At 37.1% G+C, this 21,904-nt stretch overlaps 11 non-coding genes across 11 annotated transcripts; all 11 read right to left on the minus strand.

The window, feature by feature from the left end:
* Nucleotides 1–2,549: 2,549 nt before the first annotated feature.
* TRNAP-UGG (transfer RNA proline (anticodon UGG)) lies at nucleotides 2,550–2,621 on the minus strand. Its single transcript has one exon. It is a non-coding gene; the product is annotated as a tRNA-Pro (tRNA).
* Nucleotides 2,622–5,092: 2,471 nt separating this feature from the next.
* Nucleotides 5,093–5,164, minus strand: TRNAP-AGG (transfer RNA proline (anticodon AGG)). The gene has a single exon. It is a non-coding gene; the product is annotated as a tRNA-Pro (tRNA).
* Nucleotides 5,165–6,071: 907 nt separating this feature from the next.
* TRNAP-UGG (transfer RNA proline (anticodon UGG)) lies at nucleotides 6,072–6,143 on the minus strand. The gene has a single exon. It is a non-coding gene; the product is annotated as a tRNA-Pro (tRNA).
* A 2,471-nt stretch (nucleotides 6,144–8,614) lies between these two features.
* TRNAP-AGG (transfer RNA proline (anticodon AGG)) lies at nucleotides 8,615–8,686 on the minus strand. Its single transcript has one exon. It is a non-coding gene; the product is annotated as a tRNA-Pro (tRNA).
* Nucleotides 8,687–9,593: 907 nt separating this feature from the next.
* On the minus strand, nucleotides 9,594–9,665 carry TRNAP-UGG (transfer RNA proline (anticodon UGG)). The gene has a single exon. It is a non-coding gene; the product is annotated as a tRNA-Pro (tRNA).
* Nucleotides 9,666–12,136: 2,471 nt separating this feature from the next.
* TRNAP-AGG (transfer RNA proline (anticodon AGG)) lies at nucleotides 12,137–12,208 on the minus strand. The gene has a single exon. It is a non-coding gene; the product is annotated as a tRNA-Pro (tRNA).
* A 906-nt stretch (nucleotides 12,209–13,114) lies between these two features.
* On the minus strand, nucleotides 13,115–13,186 carry TRNAP-UGG (transfer RNA proline (anticodon UGG)). Its single transcript has one exon. It is a non-coding gene; the product is annotated as a tRNA-Pro (tRNA).
* Nucleotides 13,187–15,657: 2,471 nt separating this feature from the next.
* Nucleotides 15,658–15,729, minus strand: TRNAP-AGG (transfer RNA proline (anticodon AGG)). The gene has a single exon. It is a non-coding gene; the product is annotated as a tRNA-Pro (tRNA).
* Nucleotides 15,730–16,634: 905 nt separating this feature from the next.
* On the minus strand, nucleotides 16,635–16,706 carry TRNAP-UGG (transfer RNA proline (anticodon UGG)). Its single transcript has one exon. It is a non-coding gene; the product is annotated as a tRNA-Pro (tRNA).
* A 2,471-nt stretch (nucleotides 16,707–19,177) lies between these two features.
* On the minus strand, nucleotides 19,178–19,249 carry TRNAP-AGG (transfer RNA proline (anticodon AGG)). The gene has a single exon. It is a non-coding gene; the product is annotated as a tRNA-Pro (tRNA).
* Nucleotides 19,250–20,155: 906 nt separating this feature from the next.
* On the minus strand, nucleotides 20,156–20,227 carry TRNAP-UGG (transfer RNA proline (anticodon UGG)). Its single transcript has one exon. It is a non-coding gene; the product is annotated as a tRNA-Pro (tRNA).
* Nucleotides 20,228–21,904: the final 1,677 nt, after the last annotated feature.

The following is a 21,904-nucleotide window of genomic DNA, read 5'->3' on the forward strand; positions in this document are numbered from 1 at the left end:
GCTGTGTTTCTCGCAAAGGTTGCGTAAATTTTATGATGTATCAGGTGAAATGAGTAGCCACGAAAGTATGGATGAAATGAATAGATGGAGAATAATCAATAGATTGGAAGCAGCAAAATCACAGGGCATATGGCTACAGATCCCAATAAATTGCCAAAGTCGTATGCAGTTTGTGAAATCGATTTCGGGAATTTAGATCTATATCGAGAAGAATTTGAATAAGTAGACCAAGATCCACAACTACGAAAGAGGACCGTTGTTTGTCACTTTCAGCGCGGCGACACGGGACTCCTACAACTTTACAGCTCTTACGTTGGCTGTATGCGGCCAATGGAACCCGAGCTTCACCGTGTATAGTGTCCCGACGACTCCAGAAGTCAGAGCTGTCTGTCCAAAGACCCGCCGTTCGCGTTCACGATCTCTGCAGCGCACAATGAAGGGCGTTCAGCATGGTGTAACGATCACGCACCTTGGAACAACTTCCAGTGGAACACCATCTTTTTTACAGATGTGTCGAGATTCAGCCTGGATTCTCGACGTACCTGTGTCTGGAGAGTACTTAGAACACGGTACGATCTCTCCCTCTTGAAGGGAAATGATCATTATCGCGGTGGAGGTATAATGGATTGGGGAGGCATTAAGTTGGACTACCGCGCATTCCTGCATGAGTTTGACAAAAGGATCTTACCTTCTACGAGGTATAAGACATCTTTGTGTCCTATGTTGAATTTTTCAGGTGAGCACTTCATATTCGAGCTGGGCTCCTAGTTAATGTACAACAACGTCTGCCACATAGCGCTCAGCTGGTCGACGATTAGTTGGTGGTAAAGATATTCGGAATATCGAATGGCCATCTAGATCTTCTCAACATTACGCAGCATGTCTGGAATGCTGTTAGGAGGGCGGTTTCATCTCGCCATTCCCACCGATGACGATCTCGAAGTTCAAAAGTGCCTTGCAGCAGGAGTGGTTACTTCCTTTCCAATATGGAGTTACGCTGCCCTACCTATCCGGTTGTCAGACAGGACTATACACATCTTAAAATCGTTTTCAGATATATATAATAAGGTTGGTCTTGGACAGCTCTGCATTATGAACTTTACTGAAAATCATGCGCTTAAAAAATAACTTTGAAGCGGTACATCACTTTCTCGTTTATAAGTGTGTATTCGTACCTAATAATTTGATTAAAATCAAATTTCACTAGATTTTCAGAATAGTGCAAATTCTTTTAATCCAGCACAATATTTCAGGTATACATATAAGCATATACACAGATATATATATATATATCATTTTAAAATAATTGAAGAATTAATATAAAAATAAATTAATTCATTATTACATAAATAGTGCAAAATAGAATATACTTCTGTCATAAGGAAAAATCAAGAAATTATAGAAATGAAATGTGCGCACGCAAAATATTTAGTTAAATCAATACTAAATTTTGAAGTGAATTTTTTCGTTAACTTATAACGAGAAAAATGATTAAAAGTTTATGAAAATGACGAACAAAATTCAAATTAATCTTTGCAAATGCGAAATGTTCATAAATGAATCTTCCAAAACTGGGCTCGGCCGGGATTTGAAGCCGGACCTCTCTTACCCTAAGCGAGAATCATACCCCTAGACCACCGAACCACGATATCGAAGCTTGATTTGCCGATTTTCTCTCTGAAAAAGTTCCTTAGAACACATATGATTATTGTTATTGATATTGTGATTATTATTATAGTCAATATTGCGTCATACGCGGAAATATATAATAAAAATTACGGCATGTGCGTATTTTAACAACCGTCGCCGTTTAACAACCGCTACTACTACTTTAGCGTCGCCGTTTAACAACCGCTACTACTACTGCAGGAAACATAACGGCTTCCATTCAACATTCGAGTGCATTTGCACACAGCACATTCGCGCAGTGTAGCAACTTACCAAAACATAGAGTCTCTTATTTAACTTTCAGATTTAATGAATCTCTTATCATCGAGCTAATTTTAGCTGAAATTAGCGATTAAATAGCTGTGCATTGCCATGGAGCGAAATAAAATTCTTTCCATTTGTTTTTCAAACGCATTCTTACATAGCCGGATATGAGTGTGTTGCTCTTTTGCAAAATATAAGATCTTTGACTTATATTTCAAAATTAATCAGCCTGCTTTCTGATTGAAATTTTCAGAGATTGAGAAGTAATAAACACGTCCTCTATAATATAAATCTTCGTTTCATTTTTTAAAAACATCCCTAATTCACGTAACTACCATTTTCATTAAGGAAATATGCCTCGTTGTTAATTGCATATCCGAACGACCTTTTATTAAATATAGAGTCGATGGCTTTCATTTTTTCTCCACGACTCCCTTTATAAAGCATGAATACTCTATTATCGCGTGCTCTAACACCTATCTTCATAGGTATACAAAGTAAAATACTCCCCGAAGGCATCCTTACATATCCCTCGTACTCTTTGAAGTGTATTTTATAATAACCAAATGAAAGCCAAAAAACTATTTCAGTCTCAGAGATAAAATTAAAAAAAGCATGGGCTCGACCGGGATTTGAACCCGGGACTTCTCGCACCCAAAGCGAGAATCATACCCCTAGACCATCGAGCCGTGCTAAGCTATTTTGAAATTATTGAACTGATTAAAGTTTGGCTGAAATGCCAGACAACGGCGAAGATGAATAATTTCCAAAGCACAGATCATTTCCTGAGCTTTCTTTCATAACAAAATTACTTTCAGATACAGTTAGTAGCATAGTAATTTGTTTTAGGATTATTGAATAAGCGCTCGTTAACTATTTACACAAGCAGATGATTATTGAACAAAAATTCCATATATCAATGCTATGATTTTTATCTCAAAGTAGAGTAATAATTAGTTTTCGCAATCGAGAAGTAGAACTTTCGATTTCAGCTAAATTTTAAAACAAATATTAAATGCAAATTACATCTCAAACCGCTATTCATATTTTTAATGCAAGAGATTCGAACAGATGATACTGAATTCAGTAAGTCACAATGCTTTGTGTTTACAAATAAAGATCGGGAACATCGAGAGTACTTTTTTGCCTGAGGATGAAGCATAAGATCTTTAGCGTATGTCCGATAACACCAAATTACGTTGCTCCTCTCTGAGAGTACGAATTATTCAAAAGATTTTGCTCTCCCAAAGCATGAAGCCAAAATTATTATATTCTACTAAACTAAGTTTCTAGTAGCCTATGATTTATAATATACCGACTGCAAAAATACTTTTTAATTTAATATTAATATGAGCGTACATGAATATACACATTAATATTTTATACGCGCGTGTGCAAAATTAAAAGAATTTGCAAATTATGACTACTTTTACGAGAAGTATTGAAACAAAGGCAATAATTATGACATCGAAGAATTATGTAAATATTAAGAGTCGAATACGTAAGTGTACAAGTGTTGGTCTTCGGGGCTGTAAGCGGACAAGGTTGTTTTCGGCGACTTGTGTGCTCCTACTCCTTGATGGCACTCGCTGTGTTTCTCGCAAAGGTTGCGTAAATTTTATGATGTATCAGGTGAAATGAGTAGCCACGAAAGTATGGATGAAATGAATAGATGGAGAATAATCAATAGATTGGAAGCAGCAAAATCACAGGGCATATGGCTACAGATCCCAATAAATTGCCAAAGTCGTATGCAGTTTGTGAAATCGATTTCGGGAATTTAGATCTATATCGAGAAGAATTTGAATAAGTAGACCAAGATCCACAACTACGAAAGAGGACCGTTGTTTGTCACTTTCAGCGCGGCGACACGGGACTCCTACAACTTTACAGCTCTTACGTTGGCTGTATGCGGCCAATGGAACCCGAGCTTCACCATGTATAGTGTCCCGACGACTCCAGAAGTCAGAGCTGTCTGTCCAAAGACCCGCCGTTCGCGTTCACGATCTCTGCAGCGCACAATGAAGGGCGTTCAGCATGGTGTAACGATCACGCACCTTGGAACAACTTCCAGTGGAACACCATCTTTTTTACAGATGTGTCGAGATTCAGCCTGGATTCTCGACGTACCTGTGTCTGGAGAGTACTTAGAACACGGTACGATCTCTCCCTCTTGAAGGGAAATGATCATTATCGCGGTGGAGGTATAATGGATTGGGGAGGCATTAAGTTGGACTACCGCGCATTCCTGCATGAGTTTGACAAAAGGATCTTACCTTCTACGAGGTATAAGACATCTTTGTGTCCTATGTTGAATTTTTCAGGTGAGCACTTCATATTCGAGCTGGGCTCCTAGTTAATGTACAACAACGTCTGCCACATAGCGCTCAGCTGGTCGACGATTAGTTGGTGGTAAAGATATTCGGAATATCGAATGGCCATCTAGATCTTCTCAACATTACGCAGCATGTCTGGAATGCTGTTAGGAGGGCGGTTTCATCTCGCCATTCCCACCGATGACGATCTCGAAGTTCAAAAGTGCCTTGCAGCAGGAGTGGTTACTTCCTTTCCAATATGGAGTTACGCTGCCCTACCTAACCGGTTGTCAGACAGGACTATACACATCTTAAAATCGTTTTCAGATATATATAATAAGGTTGGTCTTGGACAGCTCTGCATTATGAACTTTACTGAAAATCATGCGCTTAAAAAATAACTTTGAAGCGGTACATCACTTTCTCGTTTATAAGTGTGTATTCGTACCTAATTTGATTAAAATCAAATTTCACTAGATTTTCAGAATAGTGCAAATTCTTTTAATCCAGCACAATATTTCAGGTATACATATAAGCATATACACAGATATATAAATATATAAATCATTTTAAAATAATTGAAGAATTAATATAAAAATAAATTAATTCATTATTACATAAATAGTGCAAAATAGAATATACTTCTGTCATAAGGAAAAATCAAGAAATTATAGAAATGAAATGTGCGCACGCAAAATATTTAGTTAAATCAATACTAAATTTTGAAGTGAATTTTTTCGTTAACTTATAACGAGAAAAATGATTAAAAGTTTATGAAAATGACGAACAAAATTCAAATTAATCTTTGCAAATGCGAAATGTTCATAAATGAATCTTCCAAAACTGGGCTCGGCCGGGATTTGAACCCGAGACCTCTCACACCCTAAGCGAGAATCATACCCCTAGACCACCGAACCACGATATCGAAGCTTGATTTGCCGATTTTCTCTCTGAAAAAGTTCCTTAGAACACATATGATTATTGTTATTGATATTGTGATTATTATTATAGTCAATATTGCGTCATACGCGGAAATATATAATAAAAATTACGGCATGTGCGTATTTTAACAACCGTCGCCGTTTAACAACCGCTACTACTACTTTAGCGTCGCCGTTTAACAACCGCTACTACTACTGCAGGAAACATAACGGCTTCCATTCAACATTCGAGTGCATTTGCACACAGCACATTCGCGCAGTGTAGCAACTTACCAAAACATAGAGTCTCTTATTTAACTTTCAGATTTAATGAATCTCTTATCATCGAGCTAATCTTAGCTGAAATTAGCGATTAAATAGCTATGCATTGCCGTGGAGCGAAATAAAATTCTTTTCATTTGTTTTTCAAACGCATTCTTACATAGCCGGATATGAGTGTGTTGCTCTTTTGCAAAATATAAGATCTTTGACTTATATTTCAAAATTAATCAGCCTGCTTTCTGATTGAAAATTTCAGAGATTGAGAAGCAATAAACACGTCCTCTATAATATAAAATCTTCGTTTCATTTTTTAAAAACATCCCTAATTCACGTAACTACCATTTTCATTCAGGCAAATATGCCTCGTTGTTAATTGCATATCCGAACGACCTTTTATTAAATATAGAGTCCATGGCTTTCATTTTTTCTCCACGACTCCCTTTATAAAGCATGAATACTCTATTATCGCGTGCTCTAAAACCTATCTTCATAGGTATACAAAGTAAAATACTCCCCGAAGGCATCCTTACATATCCCTCGTACTCTTTGAAGTGTATTTTATAATAACCAAATGAAAGCCAAAAAACTATTTCAGTCTCAGAGATAAAATTAAAAAAAGCATGGGCTCGACCGGGATTTGAACCCGGGACTTCTCGCACCCAAAGCGAGAATCATACCCCTAGACCATCGAGCCGTGCTAAGCTATTTTGAAATTATTGAACTGATTAAAGTTTGGCTGAAATGCCAGACAACGGCGAAGATGAATAATTTCCAAAGCACAGATCATTTCCTGAGCTTTCTTTCATAACAAAATTACTTTCAGATACAGTTAGTAGCATAGTAATTTGTTTTAGGATTATTGAATAAGCGCTCGTTAACTATTTACACAAGCAGATGATTATTGAACAAAAATTCCATATATCAATGCTATGATTTTTATCTCAAAGTAGAGTAATAATTAGTTTTCGCAATCGAGAAGTAGAACTTTCGATTTCAGCTAAATTTTAAAACAAATATTAAATGCAAACTACATCTCAAACCGCTATTCATATTTTTAATGCAAGAGATTCGAACAGATGATACTGAATTCAGTAAGTCACAACGCTTTGTGTTTACAAATAAAGATCGGGAACATCGAGAGTACTTTTTTGCCTGAGGATGAAGCATAAGATCTTTAGCGTATGTCCGATAACACCAAATTACGTTGCTCCTCTCTGAGAGTACGAATTATTCAAAAGATTTTGCTCTCCCAAAGCATGAAGCCAAAATTAGTATATTCTACTAAACTAAGTTTCTAGTAGCCTATGATTTATAATATACCGACTGCAAAAATACTTTTTAATTTAATATTAATATGAGCGTACATGAATATACACATTAATATTTTATACGCGCGTGTGCAAAATTAAAAGAATTTGCAAATTATGACTATTTTTACGAGAAGGATTGAAACAAAGGAAATAATTATGACATCGAAGAATTATGTAAATATTAAGAGTCGAATACGTAAGTGTACAAGTGTTGGTCTTCGAGGCTGTAAGCGGACAAGGTTGTTTTCGACGACTTGTGTGCTCCTACTCCTTCATGGCACTCGCTGTGTTTCTCGCAAAGGTTGCGTAAATTTTATGATGTATCAGGTGAAATGAGTAGCCACGAAAGTATGGATGAAATGAATAGATGGAGAATAATCAATAGATTGGAAGCAGCAAAATCACAGGGCATATGGCTACAGATCGCAATAAATTGCCAAAGTCGTATGCAGTTTGTGAAATCGATTTCGGGAATTTAGATCTATATCGAGAAGAATTTGAATAAGTAGACCAAGATCCACAACTACGAAAGAGGACCGTTGTTTGTCACTTTCAGCGCGGCGACACGGGACTCCTACAACTTTACAGCTCTTACGTTGGCTGTATGCGGCCAATGGAACCCGAGCTTCACCGTGTATAGTGTCCCGACGACTCCAAAAGTCAGAGCTGTCTGTCCAAAGACCCGCCGTTCGCGTTCACGATCTCTGCAGCGCACAATGAAGGGCGTTCAGCATGGTGTAACGAGCACGCACCTTGGAACAACTTCCAGTGGAACACCATCTTTTTTACAGATGTGTCGAGATTCAGCCTGGATTCTCGACGTACCTGTGTCTGGAGAGTACTTAGAACACGGTACGATCTCTCCCTCTTGAAGGGAAATGATCATTATGACGGTGGAGGTATAATGGATTGGGGAGGCATTAAGTTGGACTACCGCGCATTCCTGCATGAGTTTGACAAAAGGATCTTACCTTCTACGAGGTATAAGACATCTTTGTGTCCTATGTTGAATTTTTCAGGTCAGCACTTCATATTCGAGCTGGGCTCCTAGTTAATGTACAACAACGTCTGCCACATAGCGCTCAGCTGGTCGACGATTAGTTGGTGGTAAAGATATTCGGAATATCGAATGGCCATCTAGATCTTCTCAACATTACGCAGCATGTCTGGAATGCTGTTAGGAGGGCGGTTTCATCTCGCCATTCCCACCGATGACGATCTCGGAGTTCAAAAGTGCCTTGCAGCAGGAGTGGTTACTTCCTTTCCAATATGGAGTTACGCTGCCCTACCTATCCGATTGTCAGACAGGACTATACACATCTTAAAATCGTTTTCAGATATATATAATAAGGTTGGTCTTGGACAGCTCTGCATTATGAACTTTACTGAAAATCATGCGCTTAAAAAATAACTTTGAAGCGGTACATCACTTTCTTGTTTATAAGTGTGTATTCGTACCTAATTTGATTAAAATCAAATTTCACTAGATTTTCAGAATAGTGCAAATTCTTTTAATCCAGCACAATATTTCAGGTATACATATAAGCATATACACAGATATATAAATATATATATCATTTTAAAATAATTGAAGAATTAATATAAAAATAAATTAATTCATTATTACATAAATAGTGCAAAATAGAATATACTTCTGTCATAAGGAAAAATCAAGAAATTATAGAAATGAAATGTGCGCACGCAAAATATTTAGTTAAATCAATACTAAATTTTGAAGTGAATTTTTTCGTTAACTTATAACGAGAAAAATGATTAAAAGTTTATGAAAATGACGAACAAAATTCAAATTAATCTTTGCAAATGCGAAATGTTCATAAATGAATCTTCCAAAACTGGGCTCGGCCGGGATTTGAACCAGGGACCTCTCGCACCCTAAGCGAGAATCATACCCCTAGACCACCGAACCACGATATCGAAGCTTGATTTGCCGATTTTCTCTCTGAAAATGTTCCTTAGAACACATATGATTATTGTTATTGATATTGTGATTATTATTATAGTCAATATTGCGTCATGCGCGGAAATATATAATAAAAATTACGGCATGTGCGTATTTTAACAACCGTCGCCGTTTAACAACCGCTACTACTACTTTAGCGTCGCCGTTTAACAACCGCTACTACTACTGCAGGAAACATAACGGCTTCCATTCAACATTCGAGTGCATTTGCACACAGCACATTCGCGCAGTGTAGCAACTTACCAAAACATAGAGTCTCTTATTTAACTTTCAGATTTAATGAATCTCTTATCATCGAGCTAATCTTAGCTGAAATTAGCGATTAAATAGCTATGCATTGCCGTGGAGCGAAATAAAATTCTTTTCATTTGTTTTTCAAACGCATTCTTACATAGCCGGATATGAGTGTGTTGCTCTTTTGCAAAATATAAGATCTTTGACTTATATTTCAAAATTAATCAGCCTGCTTTCTGATTGAAAATTTCAGAGATTGAGAAGCAATAAACACGTCCTCTATAATATAAAATCTTCGTTTCATTTTTTAAAAACATCCCTAATTCACGTAACTACCATTTTCATTCAGGCAAATATGCCTCGTTGTTAATTGCATATCCGAACGACCTTTTATTAAATATAGAGTCCATGGCTTTCATTTTTTCTCCACGACTCCCTTTATAAAGCATGAATACTCTATTATCGCGTGCTCTAAAACCTATCTTCATAGGTATACAAAGTAAAATACTCCCCGAAGGCATCCTTACATATCCCTCGTACTCTTTGAAGTGTATTTTATAATAACCAAATGAAAGCCAAAAAACTATTTCAGTCTCAGAGATAAAATTAAAAAAAGCATGGGCTCGACCGGGATTTGAACCCGGGACTTCTCGCACCCAAAGCGAGAATCATACCCCTAGACCATCGAGCCGTGCTAAGCTATTTTGAAATTATTGAACTGATTAAAGTTTGGCTGAAATGCCAGACAACGGCGAAGATGAATAATTTCCAAAGCACAGATCATTTCCTGAGCTTTCTTTCATAACAAAATTACTTTCAGATACAGTTAGTAGCATAGTAATTTGTTTTAGGATTATTGAATAAGCGCTCGTTAACTATTTACACAAGCAGATGATTATTGAACAAAAATTCCATATATCAATGCTATGATTTTTATCTCAAAGTAGAGTAATAATTAGTTTTCGCAATCGAGAAGTAGAACTTTCGATTTCAGCTAAATTTTAAAACAAATATTAAATGCAAACTACATCTCAAACCGCTATTCATATTTTTAATGCAAGAGATTCGAACAGATGATACTGAATTCAGTAAGTCACAACGCTTTGTGTTTACAAATAAAGATCGGGAACATCGAGAGTACTTTTTTGCCTGAGGATGAAGCATAAGATCTTTAGCGTATGTCCGATAACACCAAATTACGTTGCTCCTCTCTGAGAGTACGAATTATTCAAAAGATTTTGCTCTCCCAAAGCATGAAGCCAAAATTATTATATTCTACTAAACTAAGTTTCTAGTAGCCTATGATTTATAATATACCGACTGCAAAAATACTTTTTAATTTAATATTAATATGAGCGTACATGAATATACACATTAATATTTTATACGCGCGTGTGCAAAATTAAAAGAATTTGCAAATTATGACTATTTTTACGAGAAGGATTGAAACAAAGGAAATAATTATGACATCGAAGAATTATGTAAATATTAAGAGTCGAATACGTAAGTGTACAAGTGTTGGTCTTCGAGGCTGTAAGCGGACAAGGTTGTTTTCGACGACTTGTGTGCTCCTACTCCTTCATGGCACTCGCTGTGTTTCTCGCAAAGGTTGCGTAAATTTTATGATGTATCAGGTGAAATGAGTAGCCACGAAAGTATGGATGAAATGAATAGATGGAGAATAATCAATAGATTGGAAGCAGCAAAATCACAGGGCATATGGCTACAGATCGCAATAAATTGCCAAAGTCGTATGCAGTTTGTGAAATCGATTTCGGGAATTTAGATCTATATCGAGAAGAATTTGAATAAGTAGACCAAGATCCACAACTACGAAAGAGGACCGTTGTTTGTCACTTTCAGCGCGGCGACACGGGACTCCTACAACTTTACAGCTCTTACGTTGGCTGTATGCGGCCAATGGAACCCGAGCTTCACCGTGTATAGTGTCCCGACGACTCCAAAAGTCAGAGCTGTCTGTCCAAAGACCCGCCGTTCGCGTTCACGATCTCTGCAGCGCACAATGAAGGGCGTTCAGCATGGTGTAACGAGCACGCACCTTGGAACAACTTCCAGTGGAACACCATCTTTTTTACAGATGTGTCGAGATTCAGCCTGGATTCTCGACGTACCTGTGTCTGGAGAGTACTTAGAACACGGTACGATCTCTCCCTCTTGAAGGGAAATGATCATTATGACGGTGGAGGTATAATGGATTGGGGAGGCATTAAGTTGGACTACCGCGCATTCCTGCATGAGTTTGACAAAAGGATCTTACCTTCTACGAGGTATAAGACATCTTTGTGTCCTATGTTGAATTTTTCAGGTCAGCACTTCATATTCGAGCTGGGCTCCTAGTTAATGTACAACAACGTCTGCCACATAGCGCTCAGCTGGTCGACGATTAGTTGGTGGTAAAGATATTCGGAATATCGAATGGCCATCTAGATCTTCTCAACATTACGCAGCATGTCTGGAATGCTGTTAGGAGGGCGGTTTCATCTCGCCATTCCCACCGATGACGATCTCGGAGTTCAAAAGTGCCTTGCAGCAGGAGTGGTTACTTCCTTTCCAATATGGAGTTACGCTGCCCTACCTATCCGATTGTCAGACAGGACTATACACATCTTAAAATCGTTTTCAGATATATATAATAAGGTTGGTCTTGGACAGCTCTGCATTATGAACTTTACTGAAAATCATGCGCTTAAAAAATAACTTTGAAGCGGTACATCACTTTCTTGTTTATAAGTGTGTATTCGTACCTAATTTGATTAAAATCAAATTTCACTAGATTTTCAGAATAGTGCAAATTCTTTTAATCCAGCACAATATTTCAGGTATACATATAAGCATATACACAGATATATAAATATATATATCATTTTAAAATAATTGAAGAATTAATATAAAAATAAATTAATTCATTATTACATAAATAGTGCAAAATAGAATATACTTCTGTCATAAGGAAAAATCAAGAAATTATAGAAATGAAATGTGCGCACGCAAAATATTTAGTTAAATCAATACTAAATTTTGAAGTGAATTTTTTCGTTAACTTATAACGAGAAAAATGATTAAAAGTTTATGAAAATGACGAACAAAATTCAAATTAATCTTTGCAAATGCGAAATGTTCATAAATGAATCTTCCAAAACTGGGCTCGGCCGGGATTTGAACCAGGGACCTCTCGCACCCTAAGCGAGAATCATACCCCTAGACCACCGAACCACGATATCGAAGCTTGATTTGCCGATTTTCTCTCTGAAAATGTTCCTTAGAACACATATGATTATTGTTATTGATATTGTGATTATTATTATAGTCAATATTGCGTCATGCGCGGAAATATATAATAAAAATTACGGCATGTGCGTATTTTAACAACCGTCGCCGTTTAACAACCGCTACTACTACTTTAGCGTCGCCGTTTAACAACCGCTACTACTACTGCAGGAAACATAACGGCTTCCATTCAACATTCGAGTGCATTTGCACACAGCACATTCGCGCAGTGTAGCAACTTACCAAAACATAGAGTCTCTTATTTAACTTTCAGATTTAATGAATCTCTTATCATCGAGCTAATCTTAGCTGAAATTAGCGATTAAATAGCTATGCATTGCCATGGAGCGAAATAAAATTCTTTTCATTTGTTTTTCAAACGCATTCTTACATAGCCGGATATGAGTGTGATGCTCTTTTGCAAAATATAAGATCTTTGACTTATATTTCAAAATTAATCAGCCTGCTTTCTGATTGAAAATTTCAGAGATTGAGAAGCAATAAACACGTCCTCTATAATATAAAATCTTCGTTTCATTTTTTAAAAACATCCCTAATTCACGTAACTACCATTTTCATTCAGGCAAATATGCCTCGTTGTTAATTGCATATCCGAACGACCTTTTATTAAATATAGAGTCCATGGCTTTCATTTTTTCTCCACGACTCCCTTTATAAAGCATGAATACTCTATTATCGCGTGCTCTAAAACCTATCTTCATAGGTATACAAAGTAAAATACTCCCCGAAGGCATCCTTACACATCCCTCGTACTCTTTGAAGTGTATTTTATAATAACCAAATGAAAGCCAAAAACTATTTCAGTCTCAGAGATAAAATTAAAAAAAGCATGGGCTCGACCGGGATTTGAACCCGGGACCTCTCGCACCCAAAGCGAGAATCATACCCCTAGACCATCGAGCCGTGCTAATCTGTTTTGAAATTATTGAACTGATTAAAGTTTGGCTGAAATGCCAGACAACGGCGAAGATGAATAATTTCCAAGGCACAGATCATTTCCTGAGCTTTCTTTCATAACAAAATTACTTTCAGATACAGTTAGTAGCATAGTAATTTGTTTTAGGATTATTGAATAAGCGCTTGTTAACTATTTACACAAGCAGATGATTATTGAACAAAAATTCCATATATCAATGCTATGATTTTTATCTCAAAGTAGAGTAATAATTAGTTTTCGCAATCGAGAAGTAGAACTTTCGATTTCAGCTAAATTTTAAAACAAATATTAAATGCAAACTACATCTCAAACCGCTATTCATATTTTTAATGCAAGAGATTCGAACAGATGATACTGAATTCAGTAAGTCACAATGCTTTGTGTTTACAAATAAAGATCGGGAACATCGAGAGTACTTTTTTGCCTGAGGATGAAGCATAAGATCTTTAGCGTATGTCCGATAACACCAAATTACGTTGCTCCTCTCTGAGAGTACGAATTATTCAAAAGATTTTGCTCTCCCAAAGCATGAAGCCAAAATTATTATATTCTACTAAACTAAGTTTCTAGTAGCCTATGATTTATAATATACCGACTGCAAAAATACTTTTTAATTTAATATTAATATGAGCGTACATGAATATACACATTAATATTTTATACGCGCGTGTGCAAAATTAAAAGAATTTGCAAATTATGACTATTTTTACGAGAAGGATTGAAACAAAGGAAATAATTATGACATCGAAGAATTATGTAAATATTAAGAGTCGAATACGTAAGTGTACAAGTGTTGGTCTTCGAGGCTGTAAGCGGACAAGGTTGTTTTCGACGACTTGTGTGCTCCTACTCCTTCATGGCACTCGCTGTGTTTCTCGCAAAGGTTGCGTAAATTTTATGATGTATCAGGTGAAATGAGTAGCCACGAAAGTATGGATGAAATGAATAGATGGAGAATAATCAATAGATTGGAAGCAGCAAAATCACAGGGCATATGGCTACAGATCCCAATAAATTGCCAAAGTCGTATGCAGTTTGTGAAATCGATTTCGGGAATTTAGATCTATATCGAGAAGAATTTGAATAAGTAGACCAAGATCCACAACTACGAAAGAGGACCGTTGTTTGTCACTTTCAGCGCGGCGACACGGGACTCCTACAACTTTACAGCTCTTACGTTGGCTGTATGCGGCCAATGGAACCCGAGCTTCACCGTGTATAGTGTCCCGACGACTCCAAAAGTCAGAGCTGTCTGTCCAAAGACCCGCCGTTCGCGTTCACGATCTCTGCAGCGCACAATGAAGGGCGTTCAGCATGGTGTAACGAGCACGCACCTTGGAACAACTTCCAGTGGAACACCATCTTTTTTACAGATGTGTCGAGATTCAGCCTGGATTCTCGACGTACCTGTGTCTGGAGAGTACTTAGAACACGGTACGATCTCTCCCTCTTGAAGGGAAATGATCATTATGACGGTGGAGGTATAATGGATTGGGGAGGCATTAAGTTGGACTACCGCGCATTCCTGCATGAGTTTGACAAAAGGATCTTACCTTCTACGAGGTATAAGACATCTTTGTGTCCTATGTTGAATTTTTCAGGTCAGCACTTCATATTCGAGCTGGGCTCCTAGTTAATGTACAACAACGTCTGCCACATAGCGCTCAGCTGGTCGACGATTAGTTGGTGGTAAAGATATTCGGAATATCGAATGGCCATCTAGATCTTCTCAACATTACGCAGCATGTCTGGAATGCTGTTAGGAGGGCGGTTTCATCTCGCCATTCCCACCGATGACGATCTCGGAGTTCAAAAGTGCCTTGCAGCAGGAGTGGTTACTTCCTTTCCAATATGGAGTTACGCTGCCCTACCTATCCGATTGTCAGACAGGACTATACACATCTTAAAATCGTTTTCAGATATATATAATAAGGTTGGTCTTGGACAGCTCTGCATTATGAACTTTACTGAAAATCATGCGCTTAAAAAATAACTTTGAAGCGGTACATCACTTTCTTGTTTATAAGTGTGTATTCGTACCTAATTTGATTAAAATCAAATTTCACTAGATTTTCAGAATAGTGCAAATTCTTTTAATCCAGCACAATATTTCAGGTATACATATAAGCATATACACAGATATATAAATATATATATCATTTTAAAATAATTGAAGAATTAATATAAAAATAAATTAATTCATTATTACATAAATAGTGCAAAATAGAATATACTTCTGTCATAAGGAAAAATCAAGAAATTATAGAAATGAAATGTGCGCACGCAAAATATTTAGTTAAATCAATACTAAATTTTGAAGTGAATTTTTTCGTTAACTTATAACGAGAAAAATGATTAAAAGTTTATGAAAATGACGAACAAAATTCAAATTAATCTTTGCAAATGCGAAATGTTCATAAATGAATCTTCCAAAACTGGGCTCGGCCGGGATTTGAACCAGGGACCTCTCGCACCCTAAGCGAGAATCATACCCCTAGACCACCGAACCACGATATCGGAGCTTGATTTGCCGATTTTCTCTCTGAAAATGTTCCTTAGAACACATATGATTATTGTTATTGATATTGTGATTATTATTATAGTCAATATTGCGTCATGCGCGGAAATATATAATAAAAATTACGGCATGTGCGTATTTTAACAACCGTCGCCGTTTAACAACCGCTACTACTACTTTAGCGTCGCCGTTTAACAACCGCTACTACTACTGCAGGAAACATAACGGCTTCCATTCAACATTCGAGTGCATTTGCACACAGCACATTCGCGCAGTGTAGCAACTTACCAAAACATAGAGTCTCTTATTTAACTTTCAGATTTAATGAATCTCTTATCATCGAGCTAATCTTAGCTGAAATTAGCGATTAAATAGCTATGCATTGCCATGGAGCGAAATAAAATTCTTTTCATTTGTTTTTCAAACGCATTCTTACATAGCCGGATATGAGTGTGATGCTCTTTTGCAAAATATAAGATCTTTGACTTATATTTCAAAATTAATCAGCCTGCTTTCTGATTGAAAATTTCAGAGATTGAGAAGCAATAAACAGTCCTCTATAATATAAAATCTTCGTTTCATTTTTTAAAAACATCCCTAATTCACGTAACTACCATTTTCATTCAGGCAAATATGCCTCGTTGTTAATTGCATATCCGAACGACCTTTTATTAAATATAGAGTCCATGGCTTTCATTTTTTCTCCACGACTCCCTTTATAAAGCATGAATACTCTATTATCGCGTGCTCTAAAACCTATCTTCATAGGTATACAAAGTAAAATACTCCCCGAAGGCATCCTTACACATCCCTCGTACTCTTTGAAGTGTATTTTATAATAACCAAATGAAAGCCAAAAACTATTTCAGTCTCAGAGATAAAATTAAAAAAAGCATGGGCTCGACCGGGATTTGAACGCGGGACCTCTCGCACCCAAAGCGAGAATCATACCCCTAGACCATCGAGCCGTGCTAATCTGTTTTGAAATTATTGAACTGATTAAAGTTTGGCTGAAATGCCAGACAACGGCGAAGATGAATAATTTCCAAGGCACAGATCATTTCCTGAGCTTTCTTTCATAACAAAATTACTTTCAGATACAGTTAGTAGCATAGTAATTTGTTTTAGGATTATTGAATAAGCGCTTGTTAACTATTTACACAAGCAGATGATTATTGAACAAAAATTCCATATATCAATGCTATGATTTTTATCTCAAAGTAGAGTAATAATTAGTTTTCGCAATCGAGAAGTAGAACTTTCGATTTCAGCTAAATTTTAAAACAAATATTAAATGCAAACTACATCTCAAACCGCTATTCATATTTTTAATGCAAGAGATTCGAACAGATGATACTGAATTCAGTAAGTCACAATGCTTTGTGTTTACAAATAAAGATCGGGAACATCGAGAGTACTTTTTTGCCTGAGGATGAAGCATAAGATCTTTAGCGTATGTCCGATAACACCAAATTACGTTGCTCCTCTCTGAGAGTACGAATTATTCAAAAGATTTTGCTCTCCCAAAGCATGAAGCCAAAATTATTATATTCTACTAAACTAAGTTTCTAGTAGCCTATGATTTATAATATACCGACTGCAAAAATACTTTTTAATTTAATATTAATATGAGCGTACATGAATATACACATTAATATTTTATACGCGCGTGTGCAAAATTAAAAGAATTTGCAAATTATGACTACTTTTACGAGAAGTATTGAAACAAAGGCAATAATTATGACATCGAAGAATTATGTAAATATTAAGAGTCGAATACGTAAGTGTACAAGTGTTGGTCTGCGGGGCTGTAAGCGGACAAGGTTGTTTTCGGCGACTTGTGTGCTCCTACTCCTTCATGGCACTCGCTGTGTTTCTCGCAAAGGTTGCGTAAATTTTATGATGTATCAGGTGAAATTAGTAGCCACGAAAGTATGGATGAAATGAATAGATGGAGAATAATCAATAGATTGGAAGCAGCAAAATCACAGGGCATATGGCTACAGATCCCAATAAATTGCCAAAGTCGTATGCAGTTTGTGAAATCGATTTCGGGAATTTAGATCTATATCGAGAAGAATTTGAATAAGTAGACCGAGATCCACAACTACGAAAGAGGACCGTTGTTTGTCACTTTCAGCGCGGCGACACGGGACTCCTACAACTTTACAGCTCTTACGTTGGCTGTATGCGGCCAATGGAACCCGAGCTTCACCGTGTATAGTGTCCCGACGACTCCAGAAGTCAGAGCTGTCTGTCCAAAGACCCGCCGTTCGCGTTCACGATCTCTGCAGCGCACAATGAAGGGCGTTCAGCATGGTGTAACGATCACGCACCTTGGAACAACTTCCAGTGGAACACCATATTTTTTACAGATGTGTCGAGATTCAGCCTGGATTCTCGACGTACCTGTGTCTGGAGAGTACTTAGAACACGGTACGATCTCTCCCTCTTGAAGGGAAATGATCATTATCGCGGTGGAGGTATAATGGATTGGGGAGGCATTAAGTTGGACTACCGCGCATTCCTGCATGAGTTTGACAAAAGGATCTTACCTTCTACGAGGTATAAGACATCTTTGTGTCCTATGTTGAATTTTTCAGGTGAGCACTTCATATTCGAGCTGGGCTCCTAGTTAATGTACAACAACGTCTGCCACATAGCGCTCAGCTGGTCGACGATTAGTTGGTGGTAAAGATATTCGGAATATCGAATGGCCATCTAGATCTTCTCAACATTACGCAGCATGTCTGGAATGCTGTTAGGAGGGCGGTTTCATCTCGCCATTCCCACCGATGACGATCTCGAAGTTCAAAAGTGCCTTGCAGCAGGAGTGGTTACTTCCTTTCCAATATGGAGTTACGCTGTCCTACCTATCCGATTGTCAGACAGGACTATACACATCTTAAAATCGTTTTCAGATATATATAATAAGGTTGGTCTTGGACAGCTCTGCATTATGAACTTTACTGAAAATCATGCGCTTAAAAAATAACTTTGAAGCGGTACATCACTTTCTCGTTTATAAGTGTGTATTCGTACCTAATTTGATTAAAATCAAATTTCACTAGATTTTCAGAATAGTGCAAATTCTTTTAATCCAGCACAATATTTCAGGTATACATATAAGCATATACACAGATATATAAATATATATATCATTTTAAAATAATTGAAGAATTAATATAAAAATAAATTAATTCATTATTACATAAATAGTGCAAAATAGAATATACTTCTGTCATAAGGAAATATCAAGAAATTATAGAAATGAAATGTGCGCACGCAAAATATTTAGTTAAATCAATACTAAATTTTGAAGTGAATTTTTTCGTTAACTTATAACGAGAAAAATGATTAAAAGTTTATGAAAATGACGAACAAAATTCAAATTAATCTTTGCAAATGCGAAATGTTCATAAATGAATCTTCCAAAACTGGGCTCGGCCGGGATTTGAACCCGGGACCTCTCGCACCCTAAGCGAGAATCATACCCCTAGACCACCGAACCACGATATCGAAGCTTGATTTGCCGATTTTCTCTCTGAAAATGTTCCTTAGAACACATATGATTATTGTTATTGATATTGTGATTATTATTATAGTCAATATTGCGTCATGCGCGGAAATATATAATAAAAATTACGGCATGTGCGTATTTTAACAACCGTCGCCGTTTAACAACCGCTACTACTACTTTAGCGTCGCCGTTTAACAACCGCTACTACTACTGCAGGAAACATAACGGCTTCCATTCAACATTCGAGTGCATTTGCACACAGCACATTCGCGCAGTGTAGCAACTTACCAAAACATAGAGTCTCTTATTTAACTTTCAGATTTAATGAATCTCTTATCATCGAGCTAATTTTAGCTGAAATTAGCGATTAAATAGCTATGCATTGCCATGGAGCGAAATAAAATTCTTTTCATTTGTTTTTCAAACGCATTCTTACATAGCCGGATATGAGTGTGTTGCTCTTTTGCATAATATAAGATCTTTGACTTATATTTCAAAATTAATCAGCCTGCTTTCTGATTGAAAATTTCAGAGATTGAGAAGCAATAAACACGTCCTCTATAATATAAATCTTCGTTTCATTTTTTAAAAACATCCCTAATTCACGTAACTACCATTTTCATTCAGGCAAATATGCCTCGTTGTTAATTGCATATCCGAACGACCTTTTATTAAATATACAGTCCATGGCTTTCATTTTTTCTCCACGACTCCCTTTATAAAGCATGAATACTCTATTATCGCGTGCTCTAACACCTATCTTCATAGGTATACAAAGTAAAATACTCCCCGAAGGCATCCTTACACATCCCTCGTACTCTTTGAAGTGTATTTTATAATAACCAAATGAAAGCCAAAAAACTATTTCAGTCTCAGAGATAAAATTAAAAAAAGCATGGGCTCGACCGGGATTTGAACCCGGGACCTCTCGCACCCAAAGCGAGAATCATACCCCTAGACCATCGAGCCGTGCTAATCTGTTTTGAAATTATTGAACTGATTAAAGTTTGGCTGAAATGCCAGACAACGGCGAAGATGAATAATTTCCAAGGCACAGATCATTTCCTGAGCTTTCTTTCATAACAAAATTACTTTCAGATACAGTTAGTAGCATAGTAATTTGTTTTAGGATTATTGAATAAGCGCTTGTTAACTATTTACACAAGCAGATGATTATTGAACAAAAATTCCATATATCAATGCTATGATTTTTATCTCAAAGTAGAGTAATAATTAGTTTTCGCAATCGAGAAGTAGAACTTTCGATTTCAGCTAAATTTTAAAACAAATATTAAATGCAAACTACATCTCAAACCGCTATTCATATTTTTAATGCAAGAGATTCGAACAGATGATACTGAATTCAGTAAGTCACAATGCTTTGTGTTTACAAATAAAGATCGGGAACATCGAGAGTACTTTTTTGCCTGAGGATGAAGCATAAGATCTTTAGCGTATGTCCGATAACACCAAATTACGTTGCTCCTCTCTGAGAGTACGAATTATTCAAAAGATTTTGCTCTCCCAAAGCATGAAGCCAAAATTATTATATTCTACTAAACTAAGTTTCTAGTAGCCTATGATTTATAATATACCGACTGCAAAAATACATTTTAATTTAATATTAATATGAGCGTACATGAATATACACATTAATATTTTATACGCGCGTGTGCAAAATTAAAAGAATTTGCAAATTATGACTACTTTTACGAGAAGTATTGAAACAAAGGCAATAATTATGACATCGAAGAATTATGTAAATATTAAGAGTCGAATACGTAAGTGTACAAGTGTTGGTCTGCGGGGCTGTAAGCGGACAAGGTTGTTTTCGGCGACTTGTGTGCTCCTACTCCTTCATGGCACTCGCTGTGTTTCTCGCAAAGGTTGCGTAAATTTTATGATGTATCAGGTGAAATTAGTAGCCACGAAAGTATGGATGAAATGAATAGATGGAGAATAATCAATAGATTGGAAGCAGCAAAATCACAGGGCATATGGCTACAGATCCCAATAAATTGCCAAAGTCGTATGCAGTTTGTGAAATCGATTTCGGGAATTTAGATCTATATCGAGAAGAATTTGAATAAGTAGACCGAGATCCACAACTACGAAAGAGGACCGTTGTTTGTCACTTTCAGCGCGGCGACACGGGACTCCTACAACTTTACAGCTCTTACGTTGGCTGTATGCGGCCAATGGAACCCGAGCTTCACCGTGTATAGTGTCCCGACGACTCCAGAAGTCAGAGCTGTCTGTCCAAAGACCCGCCGTTCGCGTTCACGATCTCTGCAGCGCACAATGAAGGGCGTTCAGCATGGTGTAACGATCACGCACCTTGGAACAACTTCCAGTGGAACACCATCTTTTTTACAGATGTGTCGAGATTCAGCCTGGATTCTCGACGTACCTGTGTCTGGAGAGTACTTAGAACACGGTACGATCTCTCCCTCTTGAAGGGAAATGATCATTATCGCGGTGGAGGTATAATGGATTGGGGAGGCATTAAGTTGGACTACCGCGCATTCCTGCATGAGTTTGACAAAAGGATCTTACCTTCTACGAGGTATAAGACATCTTTGTGTCCTATGTTGAATTTTTCAGGTGAGCACTTCATATTCGAGCTGGGCTCCTAGTTAATGTACA

Source organism: Stegodyphus dumicola, chromosome 2 (genome assembly GCF_044657685.1).
Source record: "Stegodyphus dumicola isolate Sdum_Otavi_A_Nest chromosome 2, ASM4465768v1".
NCBI lineage: Eukaryota > Metazoa > Arthropoda > Arachnida > Araneae > Eresidae > Stegodyphus > Stegodyphus dumicola.